The sequence below is a fragment of the Nuphar pumila genome, chromosome 2, assembly GCF_984573655.1.
Source record: "Nuphar pumila chromosome 2, dmNupPumi1.hap1.1, whole genome shotgun sequence".
NCBI classification, from domain to species: Eukaryota; Viridiplantae; Streptophyta; class Magnoliopsida; order Nymphaeales; family Nymphaeaceae; genus Nuphar; species Nuphar pumila.
Window position 1 is genome coordinate 58,463,692 of NC_143250.1, and position 13,809 is coordinate 58,477,500.

At 36.3% G+C, this 13,809-nt stretch overlaps 1 pseudogene across 1 annotated transcript in view; it reads right to left on the reverse strand.

The window, feature by feature from the left end:
- Positions 1-11,688: 11,688 nt before the first annotated feature.
- Positions 11,689-13,809, reverse strand: part of LOC149845524 (3-ketoacyl-CoA thiolase 2, peroxisomal-like) — a 12,693-nt pseudogene continuing 10,572 nt past the window's right edge. The window contains exons 13-14 of the transcript XR_016430200.1: positions 12,042-12,125; positions 11,689-11,948 (exon numbers count right to left, since the gene is read on the reverse strand). The product of XR_016430200.1 is annotated as a 3-ketoacyl-CoA thiolase 2, peroxisomal-like (transcript). The remainder of the gene's footprint in view (positions 11,949-12,041; positions 12,126-13,809) is intronic.

The following is a 13,809-nucleotide window of genomic DNA, read 5'->3' on the forward strand; positions in this document are numbered from 1 at the left end:
TTTTAAGTTCTCATATTCTAGTGACTATATATATATATATATATATATATATATATATATATATATATATATAGAGAGAGAGAGAGAGAGAGAGAGAGAGAGTAATGGGTACATGCTAAATGAGTTTTTCAAGTTTTTTTCGTTTTATTTTTAAATTCTGACCATACAGATGTGATCTATGTACTTGATTTTATAGGGATCAGCTCTTGAAGTGTTTGATTCAGATACAAGGGTGAGTTTGTATAACGTTCAAAAAATCAACGGTCCAAAATCTTTATAAATTTTTAAGGCTCCAAATATCATTCTTTTAATAAAAAACAGATGATCCAGGTGTGGATTCCTCATAAATGGACCATGTCAAACACATTTATGAGGTTCCGAACTGTGAAAAAAATACCTGAAGAACAGAAACCCATTTATCAAGTACCCATCTCTCTCTCTCTCTCTCTCTCTCTATATATATATATATATATATATATATATATATATATATATATATATATATATATCACTACAAGAAATCTATGGATTAGCGATGACCTAAATTCGTCGCTAATTCAATGCTAATTTGTCGCTAAACAGTTTAGCGGCGGATTAGCGTCGGATAGCTTCCATCGTGAATTTTTCGACGCTAATTAGCGACGAAATATATTTGTCGCCTGTTTCGTCGCTAACTTGCGATGGATTAACGAATGTCAAAATCCGTCGCAAGGTCGTCGTTACTCTGCAAAGGTTTGATTTTGTGACGGATTTCTAGCAGTCGCTAATCCGTCGTTAAATTCAATGCCTAAAGTAATTAGCAACAGATATATCTGTCGCTAATCCGTCACAAAAAAGAAAAAAATTAAAAAAATATATTTGAAAATTAAATATCGAGAATAAATTTCTTGTGATACAATTTATATTTCATGTACAATTTATATTTCCTGTGGATAAAAAATAAAGTACACATCAAAATACATATAAAAGGAAACTGAAACAATTAATCGATCCACTATAAAATTTGCAAGTTCTAATTATTTACAATTCAACATTTATATTTTTGAAACAAAAAGAAGGTAGAACAAATTCAACACATAAATCTAATCATCGCCAAGATTTTGTGCATCCTCTTATTCAGTGTCTCGATCTGTCCCTTCAGCTCTACTACGCTGATTATCGCCAGCAACCTACACGAGAAAAGAAATGTCAATATTGATAAACAAAATATACTGAAATAAATTATATTTTATATGTGATTCTATCATGATCATATGTGTTCTAAGGCAGTAAAAAAACTTTATACATGATTTTATCATGCTCATATGTGTTATAAAGCAGTAAAAAAAACTTTATATGTGATTTTATCGTGCTCATATATATATATATATATATATATATATATATATATATATATATAGAGAGAGAGAGAGAGAGAGAGAGAGTAATGGGTACATGCTAAATGAGTTTTTCAGGGTTTTTTCTTTTTATTTTTAAATTCTGACCATACAGATGTGATCTATGTACTTGATTTTATAGGGATCAGCTCTTGAAGTGTTTGATTCAGATACATGGGTGAGTTTTTATAATGTTCAAAAAATCAACGGTCCAAAATCTTTATAAATTTTCAAGGCTTCAAATATTATTCTTTTAATAAAAAACAGATGATCCAGGTGTGGATTCCTCATAAATGGACCATGTCAAACACATTTATGGGGTTCCGAACTATGAAAAAAATACCTGAAGAACAGAAACCCATTTATCAAGTACCCATCTCTCTCTCTCTCTCTCTCTCTCTCTATATATATATATATATATATATATATATATATATATCACTACAAGAAATCTGTGGATTAGCGATGACCTAAATTCATCGCTAATTCGTCGCTAAACAGTTTAGCGACGGATTAGCGTCGGATTCGCGATGGATAGCTTCCATCGTGATTTTTTCGACGCTAATTAGCGATGAAATATATCTGTCGCATGTTCCGTCGCTAACTTGCGATGGATTAACGAATGTCAAAATCTGTCGCAAGGTCGTCGTTACTCTGCAGAGGTTTGATTTTGTGACGGATTTCTAGCAGTCGCTAATCCGTCGTTAAATTCAATGCCTATAGTAATTAGCAACAAATATATCTGTCGCTAATCCGTCGCAAAACAAGAAAAAAAATTAAAAAATATATTTGAAAATTAAATATCGAGAAAAAATTTCTTGTGATACAATTTATATTTCATGTACAATTTATATTTCCTGTGAATAAAAATAAAGTACACATCAAAATACATATAAAAGGAAACTGAAACAATTAATCGATCCACTATAAAATTTGCAAGTTCTAATTATTTACAATTCAACATTTACATTTTTGAAACAAAAAGAAGGTAGAACAAATTCAACACATAAATCTAATCATCGCCAAGATTTTGTGCATCCTCTTGTTCAGTGTCTCGATCTGTCCCTTCAGCTCTACTACGCTGATTATCGCCAACAACCTACATGAGAAAAGAAATGTCAATATTGATAAACAAAATATACTGAAATAAATTATATTTTATATGTAATTTTATCATGATCATATGTGTTCTAAGGCAGTAAAAAAACTTTATACATGATTTTATCATGTTCATATGTGTTATAAAGCAGTAAAAAAAGCTTTATATGTGATTCTATCATGCTCATATGTGTTCAAAGACAGTAAAAAAATTGTATATGTGATTCTATCATGCTCATATGTGCTCTAAGACAGTCAAAAAATTGTATATGTGATTCTACCATGCTAATATGTGTTCTAAGGCAACAAAAAAAACTTTATATGTGATTCTATCATGCTCATATGTGTTCTAAGGCAGTAAAAAAACTTTATATGTGATTCTATCATGCTCATATGTGTTATAAAGTAGTAAAAAAACTTTATACGTGATTCTATCATGCTCATATGTGTTCTAAGGCAGTAAAAAAACTTCATACATGATTATATCATGCTCATATGTGTTCTAAGGCAGAAAAAAAACTTTATATGTGATTCTATCATGCTCATATGTGTTCTAAAGTAGTAAAAAAACTTCATACGTGATTCTATCATACTCATATGTATTCTAAGGCAGTAAAAAAACTTCATACGTAATTCTATCATGCTCATATGTGTTCTAAGGTAGTAAAAAACTTTAGATGTGATTTTATCATGCACATATGTGTTCTAAAGCACTAAAAAAACTTTATTTGTGATTCTATCATGCTCATATATGTTATAAAGCAGTAAAAAAACTTCATACATGATTCTATCATGCTCATATGTGTTCTAAGGCAGTAAAAAAACTTTATATGTGATTCTATCATGCTTATATGTGTTATAAAGCAGTAAAAAAACTTTATACTCGATTCTATCATGCTCATATGTGTTCTAAGGCAGTAAAAAAACTTCATACGTGATTCTATCATGCTCATATGTGTTCTAAGGCAGTAAAAAAACTTTATATGTGATTCTATCGTGCTCATATGTGTTCTAAAGCAATAAAAAAACTTCATACGTGATTCTATCATGCTCATATGTGTTCTAAGGCAGTAAAAAAACTTCATACGTGATTTTATCATGCTCATATGTGTTATAAAGCAGTAAAAAAACTTCATATGTGATTCTATCATGCTCATATGTGTTCTAAGGTAGTAAAAAACTTTTATACCTAACGGGCACCGATGCTCATGTTGAATGCAGACGAAGTTCCTCTGTCCTGAAAAAAGTTGCACAACTCATTACGGACAATGTTGAGAATAGATTCATTTAAAAAGTACTGCATTTTGTCCTCAAGACGCTGACAGACACCATCCCAAGATATAACAGGGTCATTAGGACGTTGAGAGTTGATGTTGGCGGGAGAACTCTGTGGGCCCGGGCTGTAGGAGGCAACGATTGGTGTGGTATTCATGTTACTCCCAAACCCAAACACACGACCCTTTTGGGTTCACCGATTGCAGTCACCCATGCTGCAGGATCAAAAGACGGATGCTGAGTGGAGTCATCTCCATATCGTTGTACCATTTGTTGCTTGTATGACTCCTACAATGTAATGATTAGAATATGAATTAATAATTAAGAATTACAATGTTTATGATAACGTAATTCATAGTAACTTGTTTATTACAATGTTTATTAATAAAATAAATACATATCGTTGTCACTCACGCCTTCTCTGATATGAACTCTCTCGTGGTCTTACATTTATGTGTTTCAACAAACACATCCTTATATGGCACAATGCCTCATTTTTCTGCTTCCTACGAAGTGAAATGATAAAAGATTTAGTTAATAGGTTTGCAACAATACTTATAAAATTGATAATATATATTGATGAGTTACCATTTTCTTTTGGTGGCTCCCAAAAGTCCTAGATCCACCTGTGTGTAGATGGGCTTTAGGCATTTTCACTCAATTTTGTGCAGCCTTCGCTGAACGATTTCGAAATGCATCCCCAACCCACTTATCGCACATTGCATCCCAAACATCTGACCTGATAGTAGGAGGAGGTTCATGACCCTTCCACTACAGTGGATCATCTATCCCGTCAGATGTTTTTCTTGCTGCAGTCTTCATATTGTGCAGCATGTCTGCAAATCGATTGGCAGCCACCTTCTGTCATACCTTCCTTGCATCATGCTCCTCCACCGTATTCGCGAAGTGATTCGTAGCCTACAAATATTTTCAGAAAGTTAATAGACATGACTATAACAAAAAATTAAGTATGAAACACATTAACTATGACAAACAACTGTATACCGTGAATGAAGACCGCAATCTGTCTATCACCTCTTTTGAATACTCTTTCTATTGAGCGACCAGTCCTGGTAGATGTTGAAGTAGTGAATTCTTAGTTTCGCGTACTACTTCTTGTGGCTCGAACCTCATGCTGCACATGAATTGGTACACAATAAATATCAATATACAATATTTATAAGATATGAAATAAGTGAAAACGAAATACTTAGGGTCGATTATCAATATACACTATTCAAATGAGTCTTTTTGTACCAGACTGAGAAGACCCTGCATCATGTGTTGGCTCCTGACTTGTATGATCAACTGGTGTAGGTGGGTCATGTACAGGTGAAACATCATCTGTAAAAAAATACGTTAGAAATTCTCAGAATGCACATTTCAACTAATCAAGTATCCAATTAGTTAAATGATATATCTATCAAAGGAGCTCGTGAAGATGAAGGTTGAGTCTGGCTACCACTGGATGAACGACCACTGTAACCTCCACAAACCATATTCTAACAAATAAAAAATGTCATGTAATACATTTAAATTGTTTCAAATCATTCACATCAAGTATTTTAATACATTCAAATAATTTAAATCAAGTATTGCAATACATTCAAATCATTCACATCAAGTATTGCAATAATATATTCAAAACATTCAAATCATTCACATCATGTATTGCAATAATACATTCAAATCATTCAAATCATTGCAATATATTTCTATACATTCAAATAATTCAAATCATTCACATCAAGTATTGCAATAATACATTCAAAACATTCAAATCATTCACATCAAGTATTTCAATAATACATTCAAAACATTCAAATCATTGCAATACATTTCAAATCATTCACATCAAGTATTGCAATACATTAAAAACATTGTAATACGTTCAAATAGAGGTTTATATTACAAGATTTTGCTCACTAGCTCAAAAATTCTTCATCATCACTTGTTTGACTTTCTTCTTCTTCTTCTTCTTCTTCTTCTTCATTGTTTGCCCATCCACTTGGTATATCATTTGGATCACATTCTTCTTTCTGATTGATAGTAATCACTTTCTTCAGTTAACTTGTCTTCTTGTAACTGATTATACTCAGGGTATAGTTTAGACTTCACCTTGCAAACTGCCCACCATTTATTTCTATCTGACTTTTTTGTACTCGGATATGAAGTATAATAAACTTGTTGAGCTTGCGAGGCTAATATGAATGGTTCATATGTTCCAACCCTTGATTTATGATTTACTTCCACAATGCTTGAGGCTTTGTTGACTCTAGTTGCAGTTGGATCAAACCAATGACACTTGAATAAAGTTACCCTATTATTTATGCCTAAGTAAGCCAACTTCATTATTTTCTCTATAACACCGTAGTAATCATGTTCATTTTTACCGTAGCTGCTACCCTTGACACACACGCCACTATTCATCGTTGATTTGTTTATACCGTAGTCTTTTGTATGGAATCGATAACCATTTACGATGTACCTGTTGTAACATTGCACAACTTTGGTTGAACCATTTTGTAAATCACATATTTCTTGATCTTTAACATCACCATGACAGACCTACACACAAACAGAAACAATGATTGTGATCACGACCAATTAAGTAACTTAGTGTTGTTTACAAGTACACAATTTATGTGAGCGTCCTTACCAACTCTTTCAACCACTCCACAAACTTAGTTTCATATTCTTTTTATACTTCTGCATCAGTGAGATGTGAAACTTCTCTTCGCAACTCCATATCAAATCGTCTGCAAACTACAAATACTTATATTACCGAACCATGTATGCACGTATAGCACATAAAAGGATTTAGAATTGTGTTGCGGCTACATATACTTACTCGATGTATGGGTCGATCGCTGAGCAATTAAAAATAATATAGATGTGTGATGCGTCTTGCTCTCGATCTACCAAGAGTCTTGATCAACAACTACCAAATGCATGCCCAAGTGATTGAAATATCCACAGTTTGTCAGCTACAGTTATTTGTTCTCCATCAACGTTATGAGGCAGGCATGTGTAACATGTTGGAATGTGAGGTTCAAAGTACATATATGAGAAATTTAAAATCTCTTCTAAAGTGTACGCCTCACAAATAGAGCCTTCTACTCTTGCTTTATTACGAACCTTTTTTTTTGAGGTCAAACATGCATCTGTCAAAAATATACATTTTAAATTTGAAATATATATCATTGAAGAGACAAATATAAGAAAACATATACCTTTCAAATGGGTACATCCACCGATATTGCACAGGACCACCAACCCTTAGTTCATATGTCAAATGTATGATCAAATGTTCCATAACATCGAAAAATGTTGGCAGAAAAATCTTTTCTAGCAGACAAACAGTAGTGATGACAGAGTCCTCGAGATTTTTTACATCAGATACTACAACTTCCGATGCACACAATGTTGTAAAAAATCCACTCAACTCAGACAATACCCCCATATAGGTTTGTCTAACATATCATGGAATGCTAGGGTTATCAATCGTTGCATAAAGATATGACAATCATGGCTCTTCAACCCATATAACTGTCTATCATCAATCTTCACAACTCAAGCAATATTAGAGACATATCCATCTGGAAATCTCAACTGCCTCAACCATTGACATACCTGCTTTATTTGATCAGGTCCAAGCACGTACCTTGCCTTTGGTTTCAGTACTTTGTCATTATACTCTTTGAGTTCCAATTCTGGTCTTTTACATATTACTTTTAAATCCATACGGGCCTTCGGATTATCCTTTGTTTTCCCTTTAACATTCATTAATGTATTAAACACATTATCAAACACATTTTTCTCCACATGCATCACATCCAAATTATGCTGTATCAATAGGGTCGGCCAATACGGTAGTTCCCAAAAAATAGATTTCTTTGTTCAATTGTGATCCTTCACAAATCCAATGAAGGGTGTCAGACTACGGACATCTATTAATACATCTGGAAAATATCACAATCTTCTTAAAATCTCTATGCCAGACAATCTTGTGGGTGAACCTTCTATTTCAGTTGTGCCTGCTCGAAACACATTCCTTTGTCGTCGTAACGGATGGTCGCTGGGTAGAAATCGACGATGACACTCAAACCAGCAAGGCTTCCTTCCATGTGTCAATCTAAAAGTTTTTGTATCCTCCATGCAGTACGGACATGCCAACCTCTCATGTGTGCTCCAACCAGATAACATACCATATGCAGGGAAGTCGCTGATTGTCCATAGAACAACGACCTTCATATTAAAATTTTTTTTTTTGTGGGCATCATACGTAGTAACACTGTCATCCCACAGTACTTTTAGTTCATCAATCAATGGCCTTAAATATACATCAAGATTTTGGCCAGGTGAGGTCGGACGAGATATCAATAGAGACAAGAAAAGATTTGGACGCTTCATACACAAGTTTGGTGGAAGGTTATATAGAGTTACAAATATTGGCCAACATGAGTATAGAGTTAATATACCCTCAAATGGATTAAATCCATTTGTACATGGACCGAGTCTAACATTTCTCACTTCTATTGCGAAGTTCTGATGGGTACGATCAAAGTGCTTACAAGCTTCCGCGTCAACATGGTGCGTGATGTTGTCTCCATCATGTCGAACTTTATTTGCATACCATCTCATGTGTTTAGTTGTCTTTGAAGACATATACAATCGTTGCAATCTAGGAGTGATAGGAAAGTAGCGGAGTGACTTGTATGAAACTTCTTTTGATCTTATGCTACCATTGCCTCTTGTCTTTGGCTTGAACCGAGGATGCCCACATAATGGGCATGATATGTTGTTTTTCTGACAATTGAAATATAACATGCAGTGATTTGGACAAGCATCTATCTTTTTATACCCCATACCTAGAGCGTTGTCCATAACTTTCACACAATAGAAATTTTGTGGTAATTTCTCATCTTTGGGCAACATACTCTTCACAATCATGCACAAACGGTCAAAACATGATTGACTCAAATTATACTCAGACTTCAAATTCATTAGTTGAAGAATTACAGACAAGATAGTGTGACTCTTGCAACCGTTCCAAAGTGGCTCATCAGCATCTTTAAGTAAATCATAAAATCTATTAGCTGCATCGTTTGGTGATTCTTCATCTATTGCAGTTCTTACATCACTATGACCCATAGCAGAACCGAGTTCTATTTCTGCGGTATCAAATATCAAATCCATATATGGATTATCGTGCACCGCATTCACCCGTGCATCAAAATTGTTTTTAAATTCTTCTCCATAAAACGTCTAATTCTGATAATCACTCACAAAACCCTTCATGTATAGGTGATGTATAACGCCATGAGGTTCTACAAATCGATTATTCTTACAAATCTTGCAGGGACACCTAATCCGACCTGTGGGATCCACTGTACTGACACTTGTCATTGCAAATTCAATAAAACTTTCAACACCATCTATATATTCATGCGATAACTCATTGCCAACTATCCTACGATACATTCATTCATGGTTTGCAGTCATTTTGTCGTATGATGTTATAAATAGTATCATAACCAGTTAAAAGAGAACCATCAGAATGCTATGATGAAGAAAATATCAAATTTATTATGCAATATATGATGTCATACAATAACGGGAATTATGATGCATGCATTAATAACTTAATATTTTCATGTGCAAACTATTCATAACACGATACATTAATTTGAAGCATACTTTCATTATACAATTTCACATGGAAGTCATAATTAAATTGAAAGTAACTACATGCAAGTATGGATACAATCACATCAAACATTGCAATACATGAAAATCATTCATATCAAAAAAATGTCAAACATGTACCTACAGCAAACACAATTCAATATCTCGCTAACTACTACCATGCCTAGCATGGAATCCGTACTCCAAAAATAAGAACACTTCTATTCTCATACATTAAAATCATGCTCACCATGATCTCCAAACTCCAACAAAGCAGTCCTAGATATCAACAACTAAGTGAGTGTGTGAATATTAAAGTGTTGCATCCAATAAATTAAATAACATGTGATGCGCTTGCATCACTTACTCACCACGGGTATTTACCCGATTTGCATTATTTTTGTAACTTACTTAATACGGGTGGCGGGCACAAGCGGGTTCCGTTGAGAAATCTGTAAGAGACACTGTGTTAAAATGAAGTCACTCCCTGCCGAAAAAAAAACTGAGGCAAGGTCGCCCCCTTGCCGGAAAAGCAGGGGGTGACCCCCTGCCTGAATAAAAAAATGACAGGAGGGCGACCCCCTGCCGGAAAAAACAAACGAGGCAGGGGTCGCCCCCCCTTCCAAAAAAAAAAAGTGGCAATGAGGCAGGGGGGTTGACCCCCTACCGGAAAAAAAAATGAGTGGCAGGAGGGCGACCCCCTGCCAGAAAAGCAGAGGGGCGACCCCCTGCCCGAATAAAACAACGAGGCAGGGGGTCGACCCCCCTGCCCGAATAATTAAACAACGAGGCAGGGGGGTCTACCCTCTGCCGGAAAAAACAAAACGCGACAGGGGGTCACCCCCCCCCTGTCGAAAAAAACAAACGAGGCAGGGGGTCGACCCCTTGCCAAAAAAATCAAAACGCAGTAGGGGGTCGACCCCCCCTGCCGGAAAAAACAAACTAGGCAGGGGGGTCGACCCCCTGCCTAGTTTGTTTTTTCCGGCAGGGGGTCGACCCCCTGCCAAAAAAAACAAAACGCAGGGCAGGCACCCCCCCTGTTGCAGGTAAAAAAAACTGGGATTTACCTGCGGCAGGTGGGGGGCGACGGGCGGTGGTCGGCGGGCCGGGGAGTGCATCGGGCGGCAGACCGAGGGGCGGCGGCTGGCGGGCCGGGGAGTTCACCGAGCGACGAAGGATGGCGTCGGGCGGCGGAGGGTTGCGTCGGTCGGGCGAGAGAGACGAAACAAGAAAGAGGAAAAGGGGCTCTTATTAGGAATTTACGCAAAAATTAGCGACGGATTTGGCGACGGCTTAATTTTGTCGCAACTCCATCGTAAATTTATATGACCCCTTAGCGACAAAATATTTTTATCGCTAACGTCGCCGTTAAGTCGCGACGAAAAATCATCCGTCGCCCAATATGTCGCTAATCGTCGCGTGTGTTGCGACAAAAACGGACCGCCGCTACGTATCGACGGAAGGTTTTCCGTCGCTACATCCGTCAATATTACAAATCTTAGGGACAGATAAGTTTTTGTCGCTACATCCGTCGCAAAGTTGCGACGGAAAAAAATCGTCGCTAATATCTGTTGCTAATTGGCATTTTTCTTGTGGTATATATATGGACCCAACAATTAGCTGGGTGAGCTTGACCATATTTGGCCCGTCCAAGGAACCAAGCTGAGCAGCCATAAGGCCCGTAACAGAGCCTTGAACTTCTAATCCTAAAACCTCGGTCGCTCAATAACCTTGAAGTTACCTCTAGGTTTCTCTCTTCTACTAGTTTAGTCAGTATCGCATCATTGCTTCATCCCTGTTCTCCAAAATATACAATACAATGGCAAAAATAACACCAAAGACAAATTTTTCCAGAACGGCTTTCTAACATTGCTCCACTCAGTTTTGATAAGGATATCTATTTGACCATGAAGGTTATTTTCATCAAAAGCTAAGAGATAAGCAGCAGGGCTGTAAACAGTTTTGATAAACTGTTACTACTTGGTCCAAACCCATAATTGCTACCAGATACAGCTCAGTCGTTTATCAATTGGGCTGCTTTTACGTCAACTCTCTCTCTCTCTCTCTCTCTCTCTCTCTCTCTCTCTCTCTCTCTCTCTCTCTCTCATGTCCTATGTAACACAATAAGCTACCATATGAATTGAATAGTTTTTTACATGTAGACCAACAAAGGTTAAGCAAGAAAAAACAAAAAATGCAAGTAGAACCAGATAAACAAGCTAACAAACACATCCCACCATTAGGCCTTCAATTTTCCTGTTTCGTGAGCACGAGAAACATTAAGCATGCTCCTTCAATTGGATAATATTATACCATGACAATGAAAAATTCAATGTTTCATTAAAAACCTCCAACTTTATTCCCTCTCATCATAATATGAAGAGAATTTTCTCTTAGATGATTACACAGCATCTTTTGACAGTAGATTATGGGCTTCAATCTTCCTAGCATTGCTAAGCTGATCCACAGAGTCTCCCCTTTCGAAAACAGCTGCTGCCCCCATCCCTGTGCCTGTTGGACATTTTTTTACACCCACATCATTCATTAGCTTCTTGTATAGAACAAGAAAAACACATAAATGAACCTATGGATTTCTATACTCACCTATGCACATGGACACAACTCCGAATCTGCAGTCTTTGCCTCGACGCTTCATCTCATACAACAAAGTTGCTACACAACGTGCACCTGCCAAATCAAAAGCAATTAAACACACAAAATAAATACAGGATGGAAAATTTTGTAATACCATCACATTGATTTGTACACTATATCCCAGGAACACCTCAACAATCTTTTTTGTGTCATCATACCTATCTTGTATCCCATACCCACACCTATAGCTACATGATATAGCTTAGGGCCCAACCAATGAACAAGTACACTTTTTCACTCGGATAACCAAGATTTTGCTAATAAATAGAGTAGATCCAAGTCGAAAACCTTGAATAATTTCATAACCAAGGCATCTCATATGAGTCACTAAACCATTCCAACCTGCAACACTTGCAGCTCCATTCGAGGCAAATTGTTAGTGTTAAAATATGATGTATATATATATATATATATAGATTACGACACATACACATATATATTATATATATATGTCTATGTGTCTATCTATATATAAATATATATATATATATATATCTATTTTTGTAAAACCCGATAGGGGTATTTCTGTCATTTCACCTGTACACGCATATCTTTGATATGCTTTCTTTTTTCTTTCCTTTTCCTTTTAGTCTTTTTCTTTTTTGTTTTTTAATTTCTTTTTTTATTCATTGGAGAGGGGTCCACATAGAGTCGTTGGACCCCTCCAACGGTCATAAATATGACCGTTGGAGGGGCTCCAACGACTCTATGGGAGCCCCTCCTTGGGTCCCTTGCTGTGTATAAATAAGGGGCACAGCCCCATGTATTTGTTAAGCTTCTAGTGAAGCATTCAATGAAGTGAAATATATTTTTTATCTCTTTTTGTGCTTGACCACTTTTGTGGTTTATTTTGCCCTTTAGTGGCCTCTTGTGTATGTGCGTGCTTCCGTGCTTTCGCTTGGGGACGTTGCTCTTTTCATTTGGCACTTCATTACATGGTATCAGAGCCTTGGTTAAGAAGGCTTCATCGGATTCTCCCTTGACAAGTAATACCTCTCCTCTCTCTTGTCTTATAATTTTTCTCTTCTAATGGCCAACAAAGATGCAAAGATCGATCTCTCATTCAAGTTGGATGGGACCAATTATCGCATGTGGGCGGCCGCTATGGAGAATAATCTCAAAGGTAAAAAGCTTTGGGGTTATGTATGTGGAACCATTCCGGAACCACAACTAAAGTTAACTAAATTTGAAGGAGGTGAAGAAAAAGCTTTGAATGAAGAAGAAAAGGAAAAGGCTATTCTTGATTACTCTTCTAAAATGGAAGATTGGGAAAGTGAACATGCTAAAATCTTAGCATGGTTCATGAATAATGTCGAATTGAAGATTTGTGCAAATCTTGCAAAATTCAAAAAGGCTAATGAAGCATGGTTTTTCATGAAAGGTATGTACACTCAAAGGGACCTTGCTAGACATTTCTTTTTACAAGAAAAGGTAAGAGCTACCAAGCAAGGTGATATGAGCATTAGGGACTACTATAGTGCCCTATCCTCTTTATGGGATGAACTTGTTCTTCTCGAACCGCAATGGGAAGGGAGTGCCATTGCTATGAGACAAGAGCAAATGGAAAAAGAGAGGTTCTTTCAATTTATTCATGGGCTTCGTCCCGAATTTGAACAACTTAGAGGATCTCTACTTCATAGGGCCTCTACTCCTCTAAGCGATATTTTGGCCGATTTATGTCAAGAAGAAACCCGCTTGGCCTTGAAAAGAGATGTTG